This window comes from Phaenicophaeus curvirostris, chromosome Z, assembly GCF_032191515.1.
Source record: "Phaenicophaeus curvirostris isolate KB17595 chromosome Z, BPBGC_Pcur_1.0, whole genome shotgun sequence".
In the NCBI taxonomy this organism is placed as follows: domain Eukaryota; kingdom Metazoa; phylum Chordata; class Aves; order Cuculiformes; family Cuculidae; genus Phaenicophaeus; species Phaenicophaeus curvirostris.
The window spans coordinates 10,597,814-10,604,359 of NC_091431.1; positions in this window are offsets into that span (position 1 = coordinate 10,597,814).

Sequence of the window (6,546 nt, forward strand, 5' to 3'; positions counted from 1 at the left end):
GATACTAGTGGAGGCCTGTAAGACCTCCCTGAGCTCCTCACATATTAGTGGGATGAATTCATAGGATAGAACGGAGACCAACTTGTGTGGAAGAGACACAGAGCTCCTTGGGAGGAGAGCCAGGGACAGGCAGCAGAGACGTGTCTGCTCTTTCTGGTTGCTGCCGGTTCTCCTTTGTTATATTTGTTTGTTCCTTACAGTGAGGTCTGTAAAGCCGCTGCTAAATGCTTCTTGTTTTAAAGGGGAGCTCTCTGAGCTCTAGATCTGATCCTAGAGTTCTGCTTGGCCAGAGCTGGGTGGGAACAAAAGACAATGTGTGCTGCTGTCCCTTTCTTATTCCTAGGATAGTGCTGCAGTGGAATGTTCTCCAGAGGCTACAGGAAGGATATGGGGATGGAAGAGCTATGCTTTAACTCTTGCAGCAATGAAGAGCAGCCTGACCTGCTGCTCTGGCTGGACACTGCAAAGCAGCCCTGCAGGCAGGAACCCACCCAAACCCAGATACTTTCATCCCAGATCATGGAAAACACGGTCTGCTTGTCTGCTTCTGGGACTCTGGGGTTTGTTCTCTGAAGCAAGCTATTTGTAGGGACCCCCTTTTCCTCTGCTTTGGTATAAACCCTCCACTTTGATTCAGAAACGATAAAGGAGTTTGGTTAATCGTGTTGTCCACTCTGCATTAAGAGGGAAGAGTTCTGGAAACAACAACTGAGCTCATTGAGCCCCAACAAATGCTACAGATAAACAATCTAGGCTGATTAAATGTGTATGAGATGTACAGATACCACGAGTTGGGGTGAGAGCCACAGCTCTGAGCCATTTTCTGCTCCCTGAGCTCTGGTAGCCCCACCTGGGTTGGAAGGAGTTCCTGCAGTGTTGTTAGAGCTCATCAGGGTCACTGCCTGCAGCTGGGAAATGACAGGTAACACCTGTTCCTTCTTACTATGGGTTGTGGTGACCACAGCTACTCAACCTTCTTGCTCCTCCTGGACTCTGCAGTGCAAACGAGAAGAGAAAGCACATCTTGACAGCAAAGCACAGAAAAGTAAGTAAAAGAAGCTGCTGGAGCCATCAATAAGAATCAGAAGTCTAAAATATGAATACTTAGAAGTGATTTTAAAGTGTGTCTGCTGCAAGCTCTGCATCCCTAATGCTTGCTAATGCTTTACAGCATCAGAGATTGCGTTGAGGGAATGTGTCAGTGAGGAGCTCTCATCCCCTGCTGCCCTAAAAAGGTAAGGAATCTGACAACCCCTAAACCTGAGATAACTGCTCAAAGTATTACCAGGGCCTGTAGCGACAGGATGAGGGGAGTGGCTTTAAATTGGAAGGGGAGAAGGTTTGGATCAGATGTTAAGAGGAAATTCTTCACGCTGAGGGTAGGGAGGCCCTGGCCCAGGTTGCCCAGAGCAGTGGTGGCTGCCCCATCCCTGGAGGGGTTCAAGGCCAGGTTGGATGGGGCTTGGAGCCCCTGATCCAGGGGGAGGTGCCCCTGCTTATGGCAGGAGGTGGGACTGGAGGGGCTTTGAGGTCCCTTCCAACCCGAACTGTTCCATGATTCTCTGATTAATTAACCCTGCTTTGGTTCTACCAAGCCTACTCTAAATCACATGTAACTGGTTTTCAGTTCATGACACTTGTCTCTGCTTTTGAAAGCAGACAAATGCCACCTCCTGCGTGCACATCAGCAAATAATCCGAATCCTTCCTCTGCACTGCTGCTGATTTCCCAAATAATAAATATTCCACAAATGCCTTGGGGCTAAAGTGCAGCTTCTGAGGTGCTGCTGTGCACCTGGGATTTCCCCAGCGATGCTTTGGGGCACAAACACTTGATGTTCTTATTCTGAGCAAATTCTTGAGCCATGACCTTGAAAACTGGGGGCTGAGTCTCTCGTTTAGCCCTGGGCTATGGGCACTGGTCACCTTAATGTGTGGTTGCTTAAAGCCCTCTGAAGGAAGACTGAATGCCTGTAGCCGTTTCCTGTTCTTGGTTCTTATTGTTTCATGCTCCTTGCCCCTCTGCTTGGTTAATTTAGCAGAATACCATGTTTAGAAATTTAGGATTAAGGCTTCATTGCTATTCATTCTTTATCTGATGGAATATTTTTAATGATTAAACGAGTCTAGGAACATTGAGGTCACAGGGTGAGCCCAGGGAAGAGCCTGTTCCTTTTGTTAGTTCCAGAAAGGTTTGCTCCCTGCTCTCTCTTTGCAATAACCACCTTCCAAGGTGCTTCCGTTCTGGTTCCTGGGGCTCCAGGTGGCAGGGAAGTGGGATCTAGAAGGCAGGATCAGCAGCCAAGGTAAGACAAGCATTTGTCTCTCCTCAGCACCTGAGTTTGTTTGTTATCCCAGTGCTTTGGATCCTTTTGATGGAAAGTTCTTCTCCCAGATGGAGATAGTGCAGATCCTTACATGAAGCTCAACCAGTATTGTGTTTTGATGGAATACTTGAAATAATCATTCACTCAGGAATCATTCATAGGGGAAAAAAGTGTTGGAGTATCGCAAAATACAGTGGTGGCTGGGCACATCCCTTGATATCCAGTGAAAACAGACCCAGTGAAGGTCTCTGGACCTTCTGTGCCACCACGAGAGCTGCAGTTAATCCTGAAGAGCCAGCCTGGATTAGTCCAGCCTAACACAGGAGGTTCTTCAGCTCTTGGATCATCTCTGTGGTCTCCTCTGCACTCGCTCCAGCAGCTCCGTGTCCTCCCTGTGCTAAGGATCCGGAACTGGACTTGGGGCTCCAGGTGGGTCTCCCCGAGCGGAGCAGAGGGGCAGGATCCCCTCCCTCCCTGCTGCTCCCATGGCTCTGGATGCAGCCCAGGACACGGGTGGTTTCTGGGCTGGGAGCGCACATTGCCAGCATCCCAAGTCCATTTTCTTAAACTCTGCACGTGATATTGGAAATATCATGCAAATCCTGGGGGTTTTTATCAAACTGGTGCTATACCTTAATGTGTGGTTTTATATTTAACTCAACCTATTTATAACTGTTCACTTCTGTGGAGGAGAAGCCAGGGTTTGGTGTTGATCTGAGTATCCAGAGGGTGAAAAAGCAGAACCTTTGCTCTGGCTGCTGCTGCTGCTCAGGCTGGGGTGCAGGTTTCCACCAACTCTCCTGATCTGCACCATTTTCTTTAAAAATGAAGCTTTTTTTTTTCAACTCCAAACTGATTTCTTGTCCTTGACCTGTATGTTGGTGGAACAGTTCTCAGCATCCAGCTTTTAGGAACATCACCGCCCTGTCACATTCGGAGTGATAGATGCCTGCGTGTTTGGCTTAGGCACCATACACATAAATAATCCTCTCTTGACATCTATGACAGCTTCTCATGTTCTCAAACCACCCTTTATCCCTCCCAGTTTACTCCAGCTGCATTCTAAACTGATTTTTTAGTTCAGGTGTAACTTTAGCATCTTCCCTTTTCTACCTTTTCTGTGGTTTGCAGTTTTTATATGCTCTAAATGTTCCATTCTATGAGGTTTGGGTTGATGTGTGATGGCACCCAGGTGGTCAAGGTGAGTCCCATGGTCATTGTTATTGCTCCAGTGATTATAAGCAGCATTTATATAGAAGAGGGTGCCTGTCCCCTCTCTTTTTTTCCTTTGGAAGCAGCTGTATTTAAGTTACGCTGCACAGATTTTTCAGGCCAGAAGTTCCTCCGCAAGCACAAGTGTTTGATGACCTCAAAAATAGCTCGGAGCTGGAAAGCTAGATCGAGCTCTAATGAATGAAGTCTGAGAGCATTCAGCGATTTCACAGGCTCGGGATATTTTCTAACACGACGACTCATTTCTGAGACTTGTTGACAGTGACATCCAGAATGGAGCTGCTGCCTCTTCCTTCACCCACCCCAGCAGAGAGTGGGGGGAGAGGAGCAGCTCTTTATAAATTGCCCTGTTCCTGCTCTATTTGTAAATTCAGAGCTTTTTGTGACAGTGACATCACCCCCTTCTCCATGGCAACTCCCAGCGATGTCAAACTGCCGAGCAGCAGCAGAGAACTTCAGCTGGCAGATGTACCGGTTGATTGGAGATGATTCAATTGAGAGAGAGCAGAGGGGGTGAGAAACATGAGCAAATGGGCTCCTGGTAGCCCTGCTTCCCTGCGAAGCTGCATCCCTAAGGATTGTGTCCTGCAACTCTGCCTCAGCTCCTCTTTCTGGAGTCAGGAGGAGGTGGGTGGATAGCTCCTTCCTCCCCATCTCCATGTGGCTGGAGAGCAGCACTCAGGTGACTAAGCAGGAGGAGCAGGACTGACTCAGTCCCCAGTTATTTCTCTTCCCCCCCTCCCGTGCTTTCTCTTTGGTTTTTTAGCTTTCACCCATCAGCTTGGATTTTTTTCCCCAGGCCCTGATGGGAAAGAATTAGCAGGGGCTTTCTTGTTAACTAATGTTCACAAAGATGGACTTGGGGGCAGCGTCCCCAGCAGGGAGTGAGGGGATCCTGCCCCAATGATCTTGTGAGACCCACCTGGAGCCCTGGGTCCAATTCTGGAGGCCTCAACATAAGAAGGACATTGAGCTGCTGGAATGGGTCCAGAGGAGATCATGGAGATGTTCCAAGGGCTGGAGAACCTCCTGTATAGACCAGGTTGAGAGAGTTGGGATGTTCAGCCTGGAGAAGAGCAGGCTGCAGGGAGACCTTAGAGCAGCTTCCAGGCCTCAAAGGGGCTCCAGGAAAGCTGAGGAGGGGCTTTTTACAAGGGCCTGGAGATGCAGAATGAGGGGAATGGCTTTAAATTGGAAGGGGAAGATTGAGATGAGACATTAGGAAGAAATTTTTCACTGTGAGGCTGGGGAAGCCAGGTTGGATGGGGCTTGGAGACCCTGATCCAGTGGAAGATGTTTCTGCCCATGGAATTAGATGGGCTTTGAGGTCCCTTCCAGCACAAATCATTCCATACAAGCCAGCTCTGAAAGCCAGAAAAATGAATTGTCTCTTGGATACAACATCTTGACAACCAAAAAAAAAAACCCAACCAACCTCTCTCTTTTCTGAGTGTTGTCCAGGAGCTACAGAAGGTGACATGCCAGGAAATGGTAAATAATAGGCTTCTTTATCAGACTAACCTGTGGAAAACACTCAATTGCCTCGGGGCAGCCCTGCTGGGTTTGACTCTGTTTCCAGCTCAGGGTGGAGGAGAAGCTCTCCTGCAGCTGCTGCCTCGATTGCAGGATTGGAACCTGCTGGGCTCCCTTTGGGGCTCCCGCAGGAGGCGAGGGGGGCACAACTGCAGCCTCCCAGCTTCCATCAGGCTTTAGAAACCCGTCCCCATTCCCACCTCTGTGAAGTCTGAAGCCTCAGAAGAGTTCAACCTCCCTCCTCCCGCAGGGAGCTGCCTGCGAGAATCGTCAGCTCAGTTTTTTGAGCTTGCTCTTTGGCTGCTCGGAGCTTGCACTTTGGCTTGAGGAGGCAGGCGAGCTCCCCCGGAGCAGCCCCGAGCCCCCTTGCAGCTCAAGCCCCAGCCCTTACGTCCCACCCCGGGGCACCACAGGCTGGGATCTCCCATCCTGAGGCTTTATCCTCTCTGTGAGCTCCCGCCCCACCCCCGGGGGCTGCTCTCACCCTGCAGGCTCCTCTCTCTGGGAGGGAGGAGGAGGAGGAGGCAGCGCGGCTGCAGCTTTTTGCTCCCTTGGAGCTCCGTTTTTCTCCCGTGCGGAGCATCCCGGAGCTCCGAGCTCCCGGCATCAGCCCCCGATAAAAAAAAAGGGTCCTGGAAAGCACCGATTCACCTCATCACAGAATCTTTAGGCTGGAAAAGAGCATTGAGGCCAAGCGCGGAGCCCCGGGCTGCGCTGCGCGGCTGCACCGAGCTCTCTGAGGGGCTTTCTCCCGCTGCTTCTCCAGCCAGGAGGGTTGTTTTTCCCCTCGGTGAGGGCTCAGCCCCTCTGCTGGGGGCGTGGGGCTCGTTTTCCCCTCCCCGGGGCCGTGTCCGAGCCTCAGGGAGTCGGTGCTGGAGCGAGGGATGCTCCGCGGGGCTGAGACGAGCACCGGCCTGCAGTCGGTAGGAAGAAGGAGCTGAATCCACTCTAGGAGCGTTTCTCGGGGCTCTTCTCTCCAGGTAAGGCTGCTGCTCAGACGCAGGTGGCTCCTGGAGGCTTTTTACCTCCCCTGAGCCGCAACAAATGTCTCCACGCTCCGTTTTTAGGCTGGAAATGTAAAGAACTATAATTTTGTGAGGTTTGAAGCCGCAGAAAAAATGCTTTTAAGGCTGTCTTTTGCGTTCTAGCTGTGAATAAACCAGCTTCTAAACCAGCTTCTTAAATAGAGCGATGGGTGTTGGGGGAATGAAAGGGAAATTTAGCGAGTTTATGTTTTATTAATCGCGTTTAGCGCTTTTGAACCTTGAGAGAGCATTAGTTGTTTTGTAGGAGGCAAAGCGAGGATGATTCCTGCCTGGGGAGCCTGAAAGTTTGCAACAGGCTTGGTTTGAAGCTATGCTGTTGGAAGGAGGGCGAGGAGGTGGGATGCTCTTAAAGCAGCTGCTTGAGTTACACCTGAACAACCAGTTTATTGCTGCTAAAAAGCGTTTGTG